Raw genomic sequence first — 22,833 nt, forward strand, 5'->3', positions numbered from 1 at the left:
GGGTGATCTATTTTCGGTTGTATTCGTCAGGTGAACATGGGTTTATCATTAAAGAAAACACACACACACACACACATATATACACACAGTATATTATATATATATATATATATATATATATATATATATATATATATATATATATATATATATATATATATATATATATATATATATATAGTTTCCTCTACACCAGGAAACCATTTACCACGCTGGGTGGTAACCATATAACCAAATTTTGGCGCCTGGTGGTTTAGTGGGTAATTATTGGGCTCCAATCGGATTGAGCCGGTGAAGGTTTATATCCATGGGGTGGTTGGGGTTGATTGCTCGTGTATTGCCACTCAGGAAAGAGTGAGGTTTGGTCACTCTCATCTTAAATGTCGGGACCAACTGCCTTGCCCCGGGCTCCTACGCTCCTCATGGGGCAATGTAGGATTGGATGATTTATATATATATATATATATATATATATATATATATATATATATATATATATATATATGTGTGTGTGTGTGTGTGTGTGTGTGTGTGTGTGTGTGTGAGGTCTGATCGAGAAGGATCTAAACCCATTTTTTTTCTCTCTCAGAAACTAGTAAGAGCAAGGGGATGGGACTCAGTAGAACATGACCTGGAATTATTGAACACTTGCCTTACATCCTACTATTGCCCAGCCCACTCAATGCCAAGTGGGATGAGTTTGAGGACTCGTTCTTCTTGCCTGTCATATTATCATCAAGTTATCAATCTGCCCATCCTTTCATCTACTGATTTCCCTCTTCTCCCTTTATCCCTCCACCCATTCATCCAGTCATTTATCAATCCATTTATCCTGTTTTTTTCCCCTTTCATCAATCCTCGTATATATCCATCTCTTCTTCCATCCACCCCTCCTTTTACACATGTCCCCTTCCATCTATCCATCAGCGTGTTTGTTGGTTTGTTTGTGTATAGAGGGTGGAGTGAGTGTTGTTTAAGTGGTCAGTGCAGGTGTGGGAGGCAGAGCACTGGCAGCTTCACCACAGCAATGATTCAGCCCACTCATCCCATCTCTTCCAGGATTTTTGGGCCAAACACGGGAAAAAAGGCCCAGCAGACTCCCAAGTCTTCTCACAAGGCTCCCGGCAACTTTTGGCTCTTTCCTAAACTGCTGCTGCTGCTGCAGGTTTGGAGGTTTTAAGACACAAATGGGATAAAGACAAACGCGAGGAAGACCCTGTTGGTGCTCCCAGACACTGACTTCACAATATGTTTCCTGCAATGGGAGAAGAGCTGGGATAATTCTGCTGAGTCACACAGGGCTCAGTTTGAAGGGGATTAAATTCTTAACTCAGTACTTTCTTTTTTACTAACTAAAGGTCGGATACATTCATTGCCAGACGCCATGTATCCCAAACGGGGTGGCCAACGGCTTAGAGTTAATTGTTTTACAGGGAGGGGGCACTAATCCTCCACCAACCCCACTTGACACGTAGGGATGCCAACAGCATCTGGTGTTCCCAGGCGGTCACCCATCCAAGTACTAACCAGACCCAACGTGTCGGATACGTTTCGATCAAACCTTGTGTTCACACACACACACACACACACACACACACACACGGCATGACCTCTTATTCATTAGCCAATGATCCAGTCCTCTTTTTCCTATCAAGAGCTTAAAAGTCTGGGTTAGGCTACTTATTCCCGGCATATAAGGAGAGGGTGATCAGCCTCAGTGGCCGGCCTCACTAACCCCTGAGTTACATCATGAAATCAAAGAACCCCAGCCGCCTCTTGTGTGTCAGCCATTATGGACCCTGCCCGGTTCGAACGCCTTAACCCAGTAGACCACCGCGAGTCATTTGGTTATTCAGTAACCGAGATACGTAGTAAATGGTATTCCATATTATCAGAAACCATTTGGCTTGTCACATATTGTAATTTCACAAGAAGAGACCAGCGCAGTAAATGGTTTTCTGAATTACAAGAAATCACATGTCTTGCCACTCAGTGTAAATTCACAAGAAGACAGCACTACACCGAATGGCTTGATAGTGAACATCGCCATTAAGTAGAAGTGAGAGCAGTTATTATTAAGGAAAATAATATATGCTCCTTAAGATCAGATATAATTGAAATTAAATGGCATAAAATTATTCACTGAACTATAGAAAATCTAAATCTCGTGAGGTATAAAATACCACTATATCCAAGAGGCTGTTTATGTACATCCCGCTGAGGCTCCATGCATCCCAAAGGGTGTAAGCACTCCCCGGTTGACCATCCATGCCTTAAGGGAAAGGAAGTTTATGTACGAACTTCCGGGGCATCCAGTGGATATCCTGTTCTGAGGTATGTCGTCTTTATTTTGTTTCTTCTATATTTTGACGATAGATTTGTTTTCAGGCTGGAGAGGCCAGATTTAAAACCTCCTGCGGTACCAGAGGTATTTCTGATATTGAACAAAAGCGTTGAGGGGGTTACTAAAATACAGAAACACAAAACGTGCTGCCTAGGGTGCTCTTGTAGAAATTCCTAGACCGTTGCTGTCTTGCCCCTCAGTGTGTGGAACCAAAAAGTTAACACTGCATAATTTAAGATTTATTCGGCCTGTGTGTTGGAGTTACCAACTTCTGAAACGGTGACAGGAATATGTGAATCTCTTCCCACCCACCCAAAGCACTGTTGTATGTATTAGAAATTAGTTGTTTGCGTTGTTTTAGTTAGCAGGGGTGAGGCTTCCATGTACTGAACTTAGCTTCTAATGGTACCATTTTGGACGATAGGGCAACAAAGGAAAAGGTGACTAGGAATCTATATCTATATCTATCTATCTATCTATCTATCTATATCTATCTATCTATCTATCTATCTATCTATCTATCTATATCTATATATATATATATATATATATATATATATATATAAATTTTGGACAAAAGCTTAACAGCACGTTATCTAGGATCCTGCAGTCCTCCCACGTCCTATACACCTTCACATGTGATCTGGGCATACCCTGCCACCCATATCCAACACACCACCAGATAATTAAGTTGCCATCATTCTGATGTCTGAAATACTGAGGCAACGAAGTACTAAAAGCAACACAGAACTGCTGAAGTCACAGAAGCAAATGAAAAAAACAGCATAACATTAATGTTCTCTGACTAGTAGGACTGTCCACGAAAATCATGTTCCAAAATATCATTTTCAGAAACCTACTTTACAGTACGTCCCTCATGAGGAATGAATAGCACAGAAAAATTTCGATATAACTGATTCATATACGGATATGCGACAAAGCCCCGAAATTTTTGGTTTGCTGGTGAACCACAATGGCCAAAGCCCTACCACTAGCAGGATGAAATATTATTAAAAACTGCATGCAACAAGAGTTGAATAAGCTAACTACTGTCTGTGCTCCCCCTTTCTTCAAACGTGGGGTTCTCATGGAAGCTGACACACTTCCTTTATCCTCGGTAAAGCTAAAGCTTATGTTAGAATGTTGGATGTATACAGCGGTGATGAGGCACAGCTTGCATTAAGTAAAGCTGCTTATTGTTCTTTGTGTGCCTTCGCATGCATTAAGGCATGAATTCAGCCTTTCGCTTGGCACTATAATTTAGGGCTATGGCGTGCTTAAATATCTCTGGTCCATTCAGATATATATATATAGATATATATATATATATATATATATATATATATATATATATACAGAGAGAGAGAGAGAGAGAGAGAGAGAGAGAGAGAGGAAGAAGGAACAAATGGCTAGAAACCCGCAAAGCCGTTCCTTCCATGATAAAAGAAAAAACAATACAACAGAGAGCCTAACTCAAGATCCGTTCATTTCGAGATGCCTGGGCACACTGCGTTTGAAAGACTGGAGATCATGGGAAGCAGGAAATACAGACAGAGGGAGACAGTTCCACAGCTGACCTGTTGCATAACTGAAGGACTGGGAGTGACAGTTAACTCTTGCATTGGAGAGTTGGACAGAAAAGGGATGAGAGTTTGTTGCTGGATTGGTGCTATGTGCCCGCTGTAAAGGTTGAGGGGTGCAAGCAGATAGTTCAGAGAAGTAGTGACCATTAAAGTAGCGATAAAAAAAAGATTCGCCTCTGTGTAGAGTACAACTCTCAGGTGTGGGGAGGCTCCCTACATACAGCTCTTCTCAATAGGATGGAGTTGAAGGCATGTCGTGTCATTAACTCTCCTTCTCTTACTGGCTCCCTTCAACCCTCTGTTGCATCTTTTATCTCTTTTCTATTGCTACTTCCATGGTCACTGCTCCTCTGAACTGTTTGCTTGCATCGCTCCACCTCTACGGCGGGGCATAACACCCGTCCAGCAACAAACTCTCATCCCTTTTCTGTCTAACTCTGTTACTCCCAGTCCTTCATTTTTGCAACAGGTCAACTCTGGAACTGTCTCCCTCTGTGTTTCCTGCTTCCTATGATCTGCAGTCTTTCAAACGCAGTGTGTCCAGGCATCTCGAAATGAACAGATCTTGAATTTGGCTCACTTTTGTATTGTTTTTGTTTTTTTCTTGGAAGGAATTGTTTGCTGGCTCCTAGCCTTTTGTTCCTTCTTAATCGCATTAAAAAAAAAAAGAAATGCGGCGAAGAGACAGAGGTTAAAGGGAGCCAGTAAGACTAGAATTAATGAGACGAAAAGCCTTTGACTCCACCTGTTGAGAAAAGCTGTATGTGGGGAGCCTCTCCACACATGAGAGTTGTACTCGACAAAGGGGCGAATAAAACCTCAGGATAAAGGCAACAACTATGCAGCGGTAAAGAAGGTACCGATATGGCTTAGCACACTTAATCTTTTGGAAGCAGATTTTACAAAAGATTTAATATGATCTTTCCAATATAAATCCCGAGAGAATGAAACCCCAAGTATGTTTGAAGATGATGCAGGATTCAGGTAGATATTATTAAACATTAATGGGTACTCCTGTGAAAGATTCTGACGGGTTGATAGGTGTAGGAACTGAGTTTTTGACGCACTAAAACCAGCAAGATTGCTTTTACTCCAGTCAGAGATAAGAGCCAAGTCAGACAGTAGGAGTGCCATAGCTTCACCATTTGATTGTTGGAGTAACTGCTGAGATAGACTTAGCAGGAAGCGAATGGAAAGGCGAAGGGTGAATCATCAGCGTCTGAGTGGGGAGTGTTAAATGTACAGCTTAGAAGGTCATTGACGAATAAAAGGAAGAGAGTTGTTCGTGATAGGACAGAGCCTGAGGAACACCACTATTGATAAATCTTGGAGAAGAACGGTGGCCGTGTACAACAGCAGCTATTGAACGACCAGAAAGGAAGCCATAGATGAAGGCACAGATAGAAGGATAGATACCGTAAGAGGGCAATTTGGAAATTAAATATATATGCCAGACTCGATCGAAAGCCTTTAAGATGTCAAGTGCAATGGTAAGGTTTTCGTCAAAGTCCCGAAAGGAGGATGACCAGGAGTTTGATAGGTAGGTGAGAAGATCGCCAGTGGAGCGTCCCTACTGACGATCAGAAAGAAGGTTGAGGTAAGAAAAATTCTTTGTGTGTGTGTGTGTGTGTGTGTGTGTGTGTGTGTGTGTGTGTGTGTGTGTGTGTGTTTTAAGAATAGACTCCAAAACTTTTGAGGTACAGGAGGTTAAAGCAATTGGGCGATAGAGGGTTGCTAAAGGTCACCTTTCTTTGGAACAGGCTAAATGAAAGCAAGCTTCCAACAAGATGGAATGGTACTGTACAAGTCGATAGACAAAGGCAAAAGAGTTTATCTAGGCAGGGCGTAAGCACAGAAGCACAGTTCTTGAGAACAATAGGAGGAAGCCCATCAGGCCCATATGCCATGTTAGTATGAGGCCAGCGATGGCAGATAATACATCAGTTGAAGAAATTTTAATGTCAGACATGAGGAAGTGACAGGGGGGAAGGGATGGAGGAACAGCATTAGAATCATTTAAAGTGGAACTGGAGAAGAAAATCTGAATGAAGAGATTTGCTTTATCTGTAGAGGAAATTGCTACAGAGCCATCAAAGTGGAAAAGAGGAGGGAAGGATGATGAGGTAAAGTTGTTAGAATGGTTTTTGACAAGGTTCCAGAAGGAGCGGAAATAATTCGAGTTGGAGAGTTTAGAGTATTTAGTACTGATGAAATTATTTTTAGCATAGCGAAGAGCATACTTAACACTGTTCCGGCCAGAAAAATAAAAAAGATGAGATTCGGTGGGGGGGGTTGCTCAATTATATATATATATATATATATATATATATATATATATATATATATATATATATATATATATATATATATATATATATATATATATATATATATATATATATATATATATATATATATATATATATATATATATATATATATATAATGACCCGCATTGCTGTTTTGTTTGATTGTCCTTCAATCACGTCCTCAAAAAGGGCCAGAGACCCACAGACCCTTACATATTCTGAATCAGGGCGACCCAAGGATGGTTTTAGAAGGGTCAAATTCAGATCTGGGTCATTTGAGGTCATTGGTAAAGTGTTCGCCTTTTTGTTCGGGGAAACGCCGGGTACCCCTGCACTCCAGTTTTAGGCAAGGACACTCACATAACCTCCAGTTCAGGCATAGGTTATGTGAGGTTAACCTCTCAGATCAACGGAAGTCACTGGTCAGAGGTCATTTGAGGTCACTGGTAATAGTAAACAAATGCGCACAAATACTGTGAGTTAGTCCGCGAAAACTGAAATAGAAAGCTCCTGGACTTCTTACAATCCCTGTTAAAAAGCAAAAGAGGGAGTACATGGTCTTTCTGCAGTAGAAAGAACGATTGAATTAGAACAGATTGGATTAGTGATCGCCTTTTTAGCCCAGGCAAGTGATTGTACCCCTGGACCTCTTTTAGAATTTCTTCGCCTATTCTGATGACGCTCTTTGGTGTATGTGGAATAAACATTAGTTTAACTCTGAATCATCTCCAGCCATACATTGAGACTTTCTCTATTCAGGTCATTTAACATTTCTTGCAATGTCTCTGCTGTTTCTGAGATTAGGACAATGTCATCTGCAAATCTTAAATGGATTAGCTTTTCTCCATCTATGATTGCTCCTTTGTTTTCCAAGTTTAGCTTTTTGAGAATGCTTTCTAGGCATGCTGTTAATAAATGTACTGAAACGCATGCCCTTTTCAATCGTTTATTTTTTCTGAGTCTTTATATAATTTAACTGCAACAGTTCCCTCTTTATATATGTTTTCGAGCAGTTTTACAATGTTCTCATTTGTTCCTTGTTCTCGCAATGAATTTATAAATTGCTATGTGCTCCAGTGAGTCAAAAGTATTATCGTAATCAGCAAAACCTTGTCACTTCTTATTGCTTTTCTTTCCTTTACAGGTGGCTTTACATTCAGTGACAAGCCAAATGATTTCCTGTCAGCCAGGAAACCATTTACAACGCTGGGTGGTAACCATATAACAAAACCATACGTGCTCCCTGAGTGTCAACAAGTGGGTTGGTGGAGGGTTATGTATCACCATCACCACCATCAGCCGTTTGAGTACCCACTGCAGGACCGGCCTATCCCGACCGAAGTCGGAATGATGCAGCCAATGTATCTCTACCAAGTGGCTTAGGCTGTCTGGTAAAGATTGTATGTAGGGTGAGAAGTGCTTGTAAGTGTTATTGTAGTGTTGGAGTGGCTTTGGATGTGTATGTAGTCCGTGAACCAAGTGTAATCGGCCCGCGCAAGCCGACTGGGTGCAAGCATACTTTATAGCAAGCGACACTGGTTCAACTACAGCACCCCTTGTGTCCGCCAATGCATTACGTGACCGGGTGAACACTCCCAAAGTTTATTATCCTGGCGGGGCGCGAACCCTGGCTCACCCGTGTACAAAACGCACACACTCTACCGTACTATATATACAGTATATATATATATATATATATATATATATATATATATATATATATATATACATATATATATATACACACACACACACACACACACACACACACACACACACACTAGTACAAAATTCATATTCATCTTTGAGGAGACATATTCAAAGGTGTATCTCTGGGATCCACTCGACTTTTTTTTTTTTTAGAAGCTTCACGGCCCATTTCTTTCTCCCGTGTGGCAAGTATTATTATTTGTCCGTTCGTATTTGGAAAACCTAAACCACCAAAAAAGTTATTTTTAACAGAGTTGGGGTACGTGTCCAGAGGATATGCCAGCTCAAGGACGATCGATGCTCCTGCCTTGAAATACCAGGTCACTGATGCGCAAGGTGTAGCATCCGTTGCTGCCCACAAGTTAATAGATAGATGGTTACCATGGTCTCATGAGGTACAATCATGGATGAAGTCTGGACCAGATCCTGGTAGCTGGCCTTACACAACACTCCCAGGCGGAGAATTCATATACATTTATTAAGCAGGCAAAGTCCAGGCTCAGACTACTACTCACATATGTCACCTATGCACAACTTCAAAGATCCTGCTCTGAAACAACAAGAACAAAGTGTAACACGATCGTCTGACTGATGCCAGAGATGATCACCAAGTTTGCTGGATGTTACTTTGGGAATTGGACCTTTATGTCGGGATTAGGGATTTATGAACGGCCTGAGTTTGTTTTGGAGAGCCACAGCAGGACGAAAATTAGAGATTTGCAGCAAAGAGATTGATATTTCGTAGGCAGTTGATTTTTTACGTGATTATGATCTTGAACTGTCTCTAAATACTTAAGTTTTGATCATGCAAAAGTTCTTTTCCTGATTAAATGACCCTAGAAGTTTGAAGAAGAATTTTTTAGACAGCCACCGGCAAGAAGTATGCAAAGTTCAAGAAATTCTGTATAGTCATCAGCGATCTCAATGTTATTGAGCTCATCAAAGACATTTGCGAGAAGCTGAGGTTGGAGTTTGCTCAGATAACAAATCAAGCCTTATTATCTCCTAGGGTGAATAAAAAAATGTATATGAAATGTCTAATATTAATGTAAGTATGTATGCATGTATCTATGTACGTATGTATGCATGTTGATCTAAATGAAGTTGTTACTGGCTGCGCTGTTAGTTTCAGTTCCTACATCTTTTTATATAGCTACTATATTTCAACCACTATCATCACCTTTATCCTACCCAAATTGTCACAAAAAATTGGATGGGTAAAGTACTCCACCCAACATCATTATATCATCATGGCAACTGTGTGCATGAACAATGCGTTACATCGTACCCTGTGACTGAGTGATAAGGTCTATGAAGTTGTACGAGGGGAGGTAGACTGAGGTGGTTTGGGCATGTGGAGAGGATGGGGGATAATAATTGGGTGCAGAAAGTGAGAAGCGTTAATATTGGGGGTGGGGTTGCGAGGGATAGACCGAACAAGACTTGGGACGAGGTCAGTAAGTGTGACCTCAGGGTTAAGGGACTGGACAGGGAGGCTGCCATAGATCGAGCAGCATGGAAAGCCGCCATTAAGTGACCAAGGCCGACGCATGCAAGCATGTTGGAGCCTACAAAAACGAAACGAAACGAATAGAACCACGTTGTTTTTTAGTTAGTTCGTCCTTCAGTTACGCCCAAACCAAGGACCAGAGACCCGCAGACCCATATATATTCTGAATCAGGGTGACCCGAGGATGGTTTTATGGGGGGACAAAATTCAGATCTGGGTCATCCGAGGTCACTGGAATAGTGTTCGCATTTTTGGCCCGGGCAACGCCAGGTACCCCTGCAGCCCAGTTCTTGGCACGGAGACTCACATGACTACGTCGGACAGCTATGTGAGGTTGAGCTCCGCCCCATTTCAGGTCACTGGTAGGAGGTCATTTGAGGTCACTGGTAATACGCGCTTGAACTACTGGACCCAGCAGCCCAATTTTTGGCATGGAAACTCACACGACCTCCAGTTCGTACATAGGCTACTGTATGTGAGGCTGACCTCCGAGTTCATTTGAAGTCACCGGTAATAATAAACAAGTGCGCACAGGTACTGTGAGTTAGTCTACTAAAGCTGAAATATCTATCTATCTATCTATCTATATATATATATATATATATATATATATATATATATGTGTGTGTGTGTGTGTGTGTGTGTAAAACTCTGGGGAAAGGCTTCAGGGCCTATATCTCAGGGGTAGTGGCCTATCCCAAGGCTCACTAGTCCTCCTACACCTCCACATGTCACCACTTCGGCGCTAACACCCACCGTCCATATTGAATACATGCTAGGGTTGTCTCATACAGGACTGGTGTATTGTTATTAGCGGGTGTATTTTTACGACATGTCGGCGGGTCATCTGGTAGATCAGGAAAGTCTGCTTTTTATGAAATTCAAATCCTTAAACTGTTTCCTGCCCCAGCCAGGATTCGAACCTGGGTCCATCAGGATTGCAGGCAGCCTTTCTACCGAGTCAGCCACCGCCTTCCCCTATATCTATCTACATACTTGTCTATCTGTCGATATATATATATATATATATATATATATATATATATATATATATATATATATATATACTGTATATATATATATATATATATATATATATATATATATATATATATATATATATGGTAAAGTTAATGATGATGTCATTTAAAAATTTACCTTGCTTCAATATCGCGATTTCTAAGCTCAAGAGTTACCTTTGGATTGCAGTAAATCAACAAAGCTCTTATATACCTCGTCAGTACAAGAGGTCTTCCCTGAAATGAATTAATTCATTGGTAGGTAAAAAAATAATGCAGAAATATGACACTATCGTTTTAGGAGCTTTCCGCAAATGAACAGATGCTAAAAATACTGTACTTGAACAGGAACTGAGGTTCGGAATGACAACGAGCTGATTACCGTAACGCTTTTAAGCACTAATGATACATCTCCAGTGACTAAATCCTTCACACTTTAGATGGAATAGAATACTAAAGATGACTTCACCAACAGAGGGTTAATGACTCCCTCCACTGAATACCTGTGACTGTTTTTGGCAGTAGTGTTGGCACTACTGGTGCTGCGACACTGAGGTGGCCAAAGGTACAATGTTATTACTCAAGCTCCTGTAACTTCCTCTCAGCTGACTAAAATCGTCTTATGTTTGCAGAAATAAAAAAGGAGCTGTCTTGAATTTCAGAGAGATAACTTGATTTTTCAGTGATTACCAGGAGATGCAAATGAGAGAAGATGACTCAAGGGTGAAGCTGGGGTAAGGAGGCAAGGCTGGATGAGCTGGATAAGTGAAATACATGAGTAAAAGGAAAGAATAATGAGGCAAGAGGAATGGATAGAAGGTTGGAGGAGGACGAGAGGTGTAGATAAAGAAAGAAGAGAAAGGTAGGGCAAGATAGAGAGGTAATGAATGAGTCAAAGACGAGGAAAGTTGACAGGAAGGAAGATGACGAAGTGGGGTAAGAAGAAAAGTGTTAATGAAGAAAGAGGTAAGGAGGGAAAGTAAGCAGAGTCAGGGCTTGATGAGCTGGCTGAGTGGATTACTCGAGGAGGGGCAAGGAGGGATGGAGGTAAGGGAAGCAAATTTCAAGTTAGAGGTGAAAGAGACAGAAGGCAGAGGATGGCACGGGAGGAAGAAAAAGAAAAGGGGAAAGGAAAGAAAGGAGAGACAAGGAGCTTGTGTGTTGACCAAGCACGAGGTAGAGGAAGAGGAAACAATACAGGAAAGATGGAATGGAAAATGTAGAAGGTAAAGAAGGAATTTAAGAAGAAAAGAGGGAAGTAAAAAGAGGATGGGAAAGGAAAGGGAGAAGGGAGGGGAAAGTAGGAAGATACCTGATTAGGAAGGTGAGTGACCAGCTGGACTGAGGGGAAAAGAAAGGAGAGAAAGAATGCAAACCTTGAAAAATGGGGGAAGAGATAACTGAATACAGGAAACGAGGTGGTAGGAAAAAAAACAGAGAGGAAGCGAATTAGATGAGCATGAGAGAGAGACGAGATGAGAAAAAAAGAAAAAATTCGGAAAAAAGGAAAGAAAGGACACACCAAAACAAAAACGTAGATTGAGACAAGAGATGGAAGATAGGAAGAGGAACGGATGGAAGAGACAAAGACGGAGTGGAGTATTTTGTCATGAGAAATAAAGGTAAGAAAAGTGGAATAATAATGGAGGAAGGTCCGAAAAGGAAGGGAAGAAGAGTAAGAAGAGGTTAGGAAGGAGAGAGTAAAAGAAGATTTAACAACCGGTATAAGAGGAAGAGAGACGACAGGAAGTTGGGAAGGTGAGGAGCAAGGCAAAATGGAAAGGAGAAAGTAAATGAGGAATGCAACATGGTTAGGAAGAGGAGGAATATCGGGGAAGAAGCAGAGGTAAAAGAAAGAGGGAAACGGCAAAAGACGAAAGGTAGGAGATGATGAACATAAGTAGAAGGCAAACCGGAACGATATGCTGCAAAAACGAAAGGTAGAAGGGAAGGAGAGTAGGAAGAAGGAAAATGGGAAAGGTAAAGGGAAAGGAGAAAAGGGTAAAGAAAAATAGGAAAAGCAGGAGGAAATTATGAAAGGAAAAAGGCAAGGACGAAGGACAGGAGGAAAGGAAGTGAGGTAACAAAGGAAGAAGGAAATGTAGGAGAGCGAGGAAACTTGGTGGTGCCGAGAGAGAATTTTTGCGGACGTGGAGCACTGCTGAGATGAAGCCATGATGGAAAAGTATGCCAGACTACTGCAGGATAGAGTAAATATGAGAGAGAGAGAGAGAGAGAGAGAGAGAGAGAGAGAGAAGTGGAAAAGAAAGCAGTCTCTGTAGGCATGCTTTGAATCTTTCATGAGGTAAAAGATGCTTCAGAGGGCCTAGGGCTGTTCACTGCATCGGATGGCCGAAAGATTGTGAAAAGCGACTTGCGACTGATCAGTACAAGATAAAATGATGTGGATGTGGTCAATAATAATGTCGTTAACGGCTCTCATAGCATAATCAATATCTTTTACATGTAGTTAGAAAAAAAAAACTCTTATCCAGTGGTAAGAATTGATAAAACATCTTGCTTTTATTGTACAGTAAAGAAAGAACCAAATGTTAAAAGCCTGCATATAGTATTCCTCTCTTTATGTAGCTGAAGAAAAGAGAGTAAAAGTAAAATCCACCTACATGCATAAATACATTACACCAAGAGTTTCTCCTCTAAATCCATTTTCGACGATTCCGGCTCCATCCCTCGATCTCCTTCTTTCTGCCTTTTTCCCATAAGTGGCCTCAGTTGTAAGAAGGAGTATGGGCCTTAAGGGTTCTCTCCTGTTCTTCTCAAGAACTGAGCTTGCCTACTTCCACCTTCCATAGGTAAACTCATTCACCTTTGTCTGGCAGCCTGTACCCTCCCATCTTCCAGAATGTTTGATCTTATCCAGCCTGTCTCAAAGAACAGTGACCGTTAGAATACACTTTCATGTTACGCGACTAGTTGGTCAACATACATCATCTGAAATCAAGATTCAATAGGTCTTCCTGAATAAAGCCACATTCAGTAAAAATAAAGCATGGCAGAATATACATCGACCCACTCCAGGCTAACTCCCAGGTATATCCCGTGAAATATCCTAGGCGAAGGCAAAAATATTGAATACCATCAATTCCCTTCTGAGAACACGACCCGCCCTAAGGAAAAAAAAAAAAAAAAGAAAGTAAAAAAGATGAATGAAAGAGCCTGGGAAACTTGTCAACTACAGAGAAACGAAGAGGCAGAGGAAGAGAGAAAGAGATAGAGAGAGAGGGGGGGGGTTACTGAGTTAGGAAGATAAGGATGGCAATGGAGATGGAAACAGGGATGGAGAAGTAAAATGAAAGGTTTGAAGTAATTAAGTCGCAAAGATAAGAGAATGTTTTTGCTACCGCTGGTAATGCTGCTGCTGCTGATGATGATGATGATGATGCGAGGTACAGAAAGAAAGGGTGGATAAAGAAAAGCACGAGGAGGCAGGTTGTTAAAATGAAAGCCAGGGGTGAACAAGGAAATGTGATATTTGGAATAGTCTAGGGATGATGATAGTGATAGTATTGAAAACGATGAGCAAAGGGACAAAAAGAATATTATGAGGTGGGGGGTGAGGAAAACAAGAAACAGAGCTTGAAGGACGTAAAGAATAAAAAATAACAATGAAGAACAGTGATAAGAAACATAGGAAATAAGAGAGAGGGAGAAGGGATATATATTCTTTTTACCATTAGATGTGGTTGTTTGTTTGCCTGTCAACCCTGTTACTGATCGTATGGGTATCGTCTTTGCTGCTATCTGAGCCACCGTCATGTTAAGGTCCGTCAGAATGCGTCAGAAGTGCTAATCACTGTCGCCCATTTTGCCACCGTAATTGGGTCAAAGTGAGTGGCAATTTCCAGCATTTTATTAACGTTTTCTAACTTTTTTTTTTCACATTTTTCCTAATCTTGTTTCGACCACTTGTTGAATACATATACCCATATATCAACATCCAACCCAGCTGCCTTTTCCACAACGTGAGTGAGAGTTATCAAGATGTCAAAATGAATGACTTGCGTTTACCTATTTTATCTGTTTTACACATGTGCTCGAGACAGCGAGAGCGGAGTATTGTTTAGCTCAGTGCTTGCTTGTGTGTGTGTGTGTGTGTGTGTGTGTGTGTGTGTGTGTGTGTGTGAACCAAATAACCCAGCTTCGATGCCATTTGGACTAAACCGGGTCTTCAGTCTTTCCTGAGGCTGATCTCTTGTTTTCAACGCGGCAAGGTCAAAGAGCACCGTTTCCATTCGATTTAAACCAAACTTGGTGAACGGGTTGATGGGAAGATATGGATGATGTGGTTCGCCTGTTGAGTGAGCTTGTCCGCAGTCGAAATCAGAACACAAAATCAAATTTTGGACCCATGAACTCAGATTTTATTCGAGTAGAGGCAAACTACGGCAGACGGTCTAGCAATTTTGAAGACAATAAGCCAGTATGAAAGTCATGGGGATAAGTCAGATGCTTGGCCCTGAGACTAAAATAATGTAATGCACAAATGTTGCAATCACTTAGCACCATTCCTTGTTTTATATTTTTTGTAAATGTTATACTATATATATATATATATATATATATATATATATATATATATATATATATATAGATAGATAGATAGATAGATAGATAGATAGATAGATAGATAGATAGATAGATGGATAGATAGATAGATAGATATAGATATAGATATAGATATAGATTTATTTATATTTATATACTTATTTTCATATATTTATATAAATATATATTCAAGTCCTACAGTGACTGTAGATAATTCTGGAGATTGTAATTACATTGTACCCACGGATATTCTGCCTTAAACTCTATGAGTGTTTTGTCGCCCTCTGTTTCGGTGTTATATCGAGATCCATCAGAAAAGTATAACATGCAAATGTGTGGTTACCACAGCGGCATCCACCATCACATACCCAGCAACCCCTGCCATACTTGTCATCACTGCCACCTTTGGTCCCTAGCCACGTTATTTCATTTTTAAGACTGCAGTTATCTGGCTATTAATATGAGAACTATATATATGAAAAGTTTTTAATGGAAGTTTTTGCATTTCCCAAGGCGTTTCTGAAGTTTTACCTATCCTTCGACCTTTTATCCAGCCTGTGATATGTAAATTAGCACCCTGTATATAAATTTTTGTCCCAGTAAACTAACGACCCTTAAAATTTTAACGCCCTTTTTCTAGCCTTTCCTGCAGATTTCCGTACCGTATGTTTTGACTGCAGACATTCTCTTCGATGATGAGGATGTCATACGTCAAGTTTGTCAAGCGGAGTATACAGTTGAGCGCCACCAGTCATCACCCATCCCGTCACCTTCTTTCCCATCTTCACTGCCACGTGAAATACACTCTCACAGAAAATGGAAGGCAGATTTCTTGAGGAGATGAGAAGGTATCAACCAGGAGGATTGGAAAGGGCTGAGGCTGGGACGGGAGGAGAAACGAACTGGAGGGTTTGGAAGGTAGGGAAGGAAAGAAGAAGGGAAAGAGACAGGGATGGAGAGATAACGGCAGGGTTTGGAGGTAGGGAAGGAGAGAGGAAGGAAAAGAGACAGGGATGGAGAGATAATGGGAGGGTTTGGGAGGTAGGGAAGGAGAGAGGAAGGAAAAGAGACAGGGATGTAGAGATAATGGGATGGTTTGGGAGGTAGGGAAGGAGAGAGGAAGGGAAAGAGACAGGGGTGGAGAAATCAAGGGACTGCGTGAAAAAGGAGGAGGGTGAGGAAGGGCCAAAAGGAGAGTAGTCGGGAGGGAATCAGAGACTGAGGAAAGTTGGTGGGAGGGAAGAAATGAAGGAGGGGACGTTTAAAATGAGAGGCAGGAAGAAGGGAGAAAGGCGTATTGGAGAAAAGAAGTTTGCTGGTGTGGGGATAGGATGCGAGATCAAGAAAAAGGTGGTAGGAGGAAGGGAGAAAGAGGAGGGGGATGAAGGACGAAGAAAGAAGATTTGGGAAAGGAAGTGGAATAATGCGAGGAGATTAGAAGAGAGGGGAAGGGAAGATAAATGGCTGAGAGGAGAGAAGAAATGAAGAAAAAGTGAGATTGCGAGTGGAAGGTTGAAGGGAAAGGGGGGTGGCTAGAGGCAGAGAGGAGAGGAGAGATCATGGGAAACAAGAAGAAATGGGAAACAAGGGGAAGGAAAATGGAAGAGGAGGCAAACAGGCAAAAGGAAGGGGATTCACGAAGACTGAGAGGTACAAGAGGGAGGAAAAGTTAGAGAACAACGGAAAGGGAATAAGAATAATATGGAAAAATAGAAGAGGATAGATCAATTGAATGATGGGGATAAAAGGAAGAGGGGAAAATTATGGACAGGGAGAAGAAGAAAGATCAATACTGTGAGGGAAAGGAAGGTACTGCACCACAGGAAGCATGAGCAAAGGGTAGTGAAGGGATGAGGAACTGAGAAAAAATGAGAGATGGGAAGAGGTCAATAGAAAGAAGATAAGGCTGAGGATTAGGAGAATGAGATGAAGGATGGAAGATTAAGGGTACAGAGAAGAGGGAAGATAAAGAAAAGTTGTGGGAGGGAACAATGGAAGGAAGATGGAGGGAAGAGGTGGGAAGAGAGATGAAGGAAAGTTATGGGAGGGAGCACAAATGTGTACAAAGGAATGCAAACAGCAATAGACCTAATGGTCCTTTCGAGGCTGCTTGTTTTGGAGATGAATACCTCTACTGGGGGAATGGTAAAGCAGGAATACTCCTCGCCGCCCACCGAACCTTCCACCCAAAGCCGGCAAGAAAATGTGGTGCGAACTGCAATGCAGCAGAGGAAAACTGCTATGGAAATTCCATTGGCATGGCTGAAAAAGTAACCTCTATTTTCTAAAGTAATTTTTCTGAAAGGGACCAATTATATTATCTGGTAAAAATGTTGTACTTCTGTTGCTGCAGTCTCCATTATGTGGAAGAGAAGATCAGTTACTGTAGTTATTTTTTTATATTACCATGAATGCGCATGACTATGGTCTCGATGCCAGAAATCCAAGAAACTTTTAAATGATATTACTGTACTGTAGTCTACCACATTCCTAGGCAAATTGTTCTATATGTTGGAAATCTACTGCACTGAAGGAAAAGTGCTTTGCCTTATTCGACTGGAAATGTTCGTCTAAAATTTTATAACCATCTTCTCTAGTGTAAACTGACCGACCTACTCTGAAGTAGTTAGTGACCACCCCACTGTCGTGCCTTTTTAATATTTTTTATACAATTGAATCAGATATCCTGGTAAACTCCACTCTGAACAGTTTAATAGGTTTATTTCTTCTAAGTGTTTTTTGTATAGTTTGTTCCGTAAACTGGTTGTCATTGTGGTTACTCTTCGTTGTTCTCTCTGATTTTTCAGTACGTTTCTTGTAATACGGTGATCAAAACTTAATACATTACTCTGGATGTGGACGTAATAAGAAAGAGTATAAAGCAGGGACTAAATTTATTTATCTGAATTCCAGTGCTGTGTCTAGAAATTCAGCTAGAGTATTCATCATCATCATATCTTACTATACCGCTTCAGTGCACTGTCCAATTGGGATTAAATAATTTGTTATAATTATTCCTACATAATTTTCTTTGTTTACATCCATGAGATGTGTATTGCTCATAGTTTAGCTACATTTTTCATTTTCAATCCCAATATCTAGTACTTTAAATTTGTATCAAAGTTCATTCGTCTTGTTTAAGCCCAATTGAAGAATTTGTCAAGGTCGCCTTGAATCATCAGTATTTGTTCTCAGGGGAAGGGGGTGGGGTAGATCTGCTCTATTGCAGACCTTCTCATCATCAGCAAAACTGGTTATTATACACCATGATCCTTTATTAATATCACTTTGGGATCCGAAGGGAATGTATCACTTAGTTTGTGACATTCATCAAGTATGATTCCTTCCCGTTTATTATACGTAATTCTTTGTTTATGTTCCATAAACCAGCTTTGTAACTACTGAAACAGTTATAACCAGGTAAATTATATTACAAAAATATATCTCTCTTCAGTATTTAGCCATCATTAACTCCATTTGTATCATAGTCATCAGCAATGGCTTACGTCTGTAATTCAGTAAAGTTATTTCACGGACTACAAGCATTTGCAACGAAAACTTTAATGCATACATTACTTCAGCTGAGGTAATTTGGGTGTACAGTATGTCCTACCATGATTACAGTTAAAGTTAACTTACCCAGTTACCCTGAGTGCTGTGCATTTCTTCTCCAGAAAGGGTGCATTGCATCATTCAGGAGATGGCCAAGCCATGGCAAACCAACTGGGCACAAGTGAAGACCATCCTCTGTATACAAGGCTGGCTCCTGGTAAACGTCGTTTCAAGTATTTAGGAAAACAATGCCTGCCTTATTATTATGAATGAAGGGTTTGTTGTAACATACGGTCAGAGCATCAGTCCTAGGAAGTACCCCTGATATCAGCACGATCTTAGTCCTCTTCTTGTAGTGCTGAATCACCAACTTAATAGTGCCTGTAGTTCCTCCTGTCTGGCCCTTACCACAACGTTCGTACCTGCTAAGACCTCTACAAGATTATCAGTCTAGCCATTCGTAACTTCACTGAGGGCCTCACACATATCGTCAGTCCCAGTAACTGGTTTGCAGAAACATTTTTATCTACCTGGTATTTTATAATCAAGAATTCTATGAGTCTGGCCTCAGAAAACATAGTCCCCCATTATCCACACTTCATGGGGTTCCTCTCCTGTGTCTGCAAGAAGCTAAAAGTTGTTTTAAGTTGTAGCTGATACAATGTCCTTTTTCTTTGCCGCTTTCAGTCCGTTCCACACCAGTTGGAATTGCTTTGACAAAGTACTGTGAATACTGGGAGGGGAAGAGGCTACGAAAATTTTGCTCAGGTTGCTTTGGCGTGGACCTGGGACAGAGACACTTGTTTGGACTGTGTTATCTTCATCATTTATATGACCGATGTTGTTAGAAACAAACTCCTCTAACGATTTGACTTTGTGAGTGAAAATTGCAGTTGGTTATTTTATTGACACTGGTTAACTTCTCCAGCTGACGTTAATGTTTTCACATTCAGTACAGGTAAATAAGAAAAACATTATGGTTAGCAAAATCATCGTGCGTGCCCGGTGCAAGTGTGGGTCGGCATTCTGGGATGAAGAAAGTAACAATAAATATAAACAGAATAATTGCCTGTAAGAATACATTTACCAAGCACTGATTTGGTGCTGTAACTGTATTAAAGTTATGCTTTGTCGGTGCCAACAGACACTGAAACACATATCACGAACCTGAAGCTCAACACGAATATTCATTCAAACGCACTCCTTAACTAAAATACAGGCTAAATCCTCAAGAGGGCAAGGTAAAGACGTGTAGACGAGTTAGTTGCCAGACACGGACTGTTGAGCGCTAGACACAGACTTCATACAGAATATGAGAGAAACAGAGAAGAGGAAAGTCGAGAGAGAAAATTGTAGGAGGGAATGAGGGAGGCAAAGGTAAGCAAAGAAAAAGGAGAGAGAAAAGGTTATAGGTGAGATGGATGAGGAAGGTAAAATGAGAAACAAGCGAAAGGTGCAAGAAAGAATAGAATTGGTAGGAATATTTGAAATTTAGGTGTTTTGCTACTCAAGGTTGGCACTAGCAGTCCTGCAAAGAGAATATGTGGTGTGATTTATGGTGACGAGAGAGAGAGAGAGAGAGAGAGAGAGAGAGAGAGACAGACAGACAGACAGACAGACAGACAGACAGACAGAGACAGAGACAGACAGACAGATAGACAGACAGACAGATAGACAGACAAACAGAGACAGACAGACAGACAGACAGAGAAGAGGGAAAGGTAAGGGAGGAAATGAGATACTCAGGAAACAGAAAAGACAGGCAACGAAGAGAAGGAGGGATGTGGGGAGAAGTGAATAGAGGGTAAAGAGAAGAAAATTAAATAGGGTAGAACAGAATTGCCAGGACGAAAACGAAAGGGATAACGAGCGAGAAGGTACTGACAAGAAGAGACAAGAAGGGGAAACATGAAGTGAAACAACGATCAGAGACGATGTTGTAAAAGCAGAAGAGGTAAGAAAAACAGCACAATGAATATTTGGCACAGAACAAATGAAAGAAGAAGGGAAATGGCGATTGAACTAAGGAATAAGGACCAGGAGGGTGACGAGAGAAGGAAATCAGAAGGGAAAGCAAAGTAGAGAGAGAGGAGATAGGAATAAAAAAGGGGAAGGGAAGTGGGGTGTAAAGAGAAAAGTGAAAATTACAAAGAGAAGAACAGTAAAATAAACTAGGAAAGCAGTGGACGGAATGGAAGTAATAAAGGTGAGGAGAGAAAAGGGAGAACGACAGCGATAACACTTAATAAAGAGATAAGAAGAGGGAAGAGAGAATGGTAGATAAGGTGCCTGAGGGGGTACAGTGATAAGAAAGGTGAGAAACATCAAGGAGGACAAGAAAGAGGTAGGGAAAGGCCGAAGGAGAGGTGGGGAGATGAGGGAAAGGAAACAGTGTGGCTAAGAAGGTGAAAAGATTTATGATAAAGAAAAGGAAATGTGAGGGGAAGGGCAGGAAGGGAAGAGGAGAGGACGGAGGAGAGGAGTAGTATGATTGGATGAATGATCACTAAGAGGACTGAAAGAACATGAGAGAGAGAAGAGAGAGAGAGAGAGAGAGAGAGGGGGGGGGGAGGAGGAGGAGGAGGAGGAGGAGGAGGTGGCTTAGGAAGGTGAGAATGTAAGGGGACGGATGGAGGCTGGTGTGATCTGGAAGGGAGAGGGATTATCAGTGAGAAGCAGTATGAGTAGGTAGGCCCATTCAGTAATGCCAAGACGAAGGAATGAAATGAGGATTATCTGGAGGTTTCAGTAAGACAGATCCCAAAATACGTACTAGAAGGGACTGTTATTTTAGTCTCGCTCATATACATTTGACTTCAGGTGTGGAAGTAATGATGTATTAATACATTATTATTCTACATATCGTACGTGTATACATACAGTACATATAATATGAAATATGAACGTGCTCTCTCTGTCGCTCTCCCTCTGCATATATATATATATATATATATATATATATATATATATATATATATATATATATATATATATATATATATAGATAGATAGATAGATAGATAGATATAGATAGATAGAAAGATAGATATACAGTATATATATATATATATATATATATATATATATATATATATATATATATATATATGGACCCTCTGTGGTGCAGTGGTAAAGTGTGCGTATTTGTACACTGAAGAATGAGGGTTCGCGCCCCGCCAGGGTAATAAACTTTGGGAGCGTTCTTCAGGCCACGTACTGCATTGGCGGACACAAGGGGTGCTGTGGTTGAATCAGTGTCGCATGGAGAAACTCATACAGTAGCTCTTGATATTTCTAAAGCTTTCGACAGAGTATGGCACCATTCCCTGCTGTCCAAACTCCCTTGCTATGGACTAACGTCTTTTGTTCCTTTGATTTCTTCATATCTTAGTGACAGAAAAGTAAGAGTAAAAGTAGATGATGTATATTCCAATTTCCACTCAATTAATGCCGGCGTGCTGCAAGGATCAGTTCTGGCGCCAGCCCTGTTTCTGGTTCATATTAATGATCTTTTATCTGTCACCCACAATCCCATTCACTCATATGCAGATGACTCAACACTACATAGTTCATTCACACTCAGAAACCCATTTACAAAGTCTAATATCTCTACCTCTCAACTCAGTACAGCCATCTCCATAAATCAAGAACTATCTACGATCAGTGAATGGGGACAAAACAACCTTGTCTCTTTTAATGCTAATAAAACTAAATATATACAGTTTACTAATAGACAGATATTGCCAGATTCGTACATTAGTTTCAGTGCTACTAATATTCCCATCTCCAAAAGTATTGAAATTCTTGGCATCTCACTTAACAATGCCCTCAGCTGGACTTCTCATGTCAGATCACTTGCTAAATCCGCCTCAAAGAAACTTGAATTATTGTAGAGTCCGTAACTTCTTCGCTGATGAGCAGTTAGCTATAATTTATAAGAGTCATGTGTGCTCTCAGCTTGAATATTGCTCACCCTTGTGGAATGGTTGTGGAGAGGTTGCATTAAAACAACTAGACAAAATTCAGAACAAAGTTGTTAGAATCATTAACAACCCTGCCATTACAAATAAACTCCCTCCCCTGCAAGTAAGAAGGAATGTAGCCTCCCTTGCATTATTTTACAGATTTTTTTTGGCAAATGCTCATACGAAGTTGCGTCCATGGTGCCACCTCTCCATGCCTTCCCTCGTGCTACACGGGCATCTGGTAGCGCTCATGACTGGAGTGTCACTCAGCCACA

The sequence above is a fragment of the Coenobita brevimanus genome, chromosome 67 (assembly GCF_032717465.1).
Source record: "Coenobita brevimanus isolate Jiangsu-jjx chromosome 67, ASM3271746v2, whole genome shotgun sequence".
In the NCBI taxonomy this organism is placed as follows: domain Eukaryota; kingdom Metazoa; phylum Arthropoda; class Malacostraca; order Decapoda; family Coenobitidae; genus Coenobita; species Coenobita brevimanus.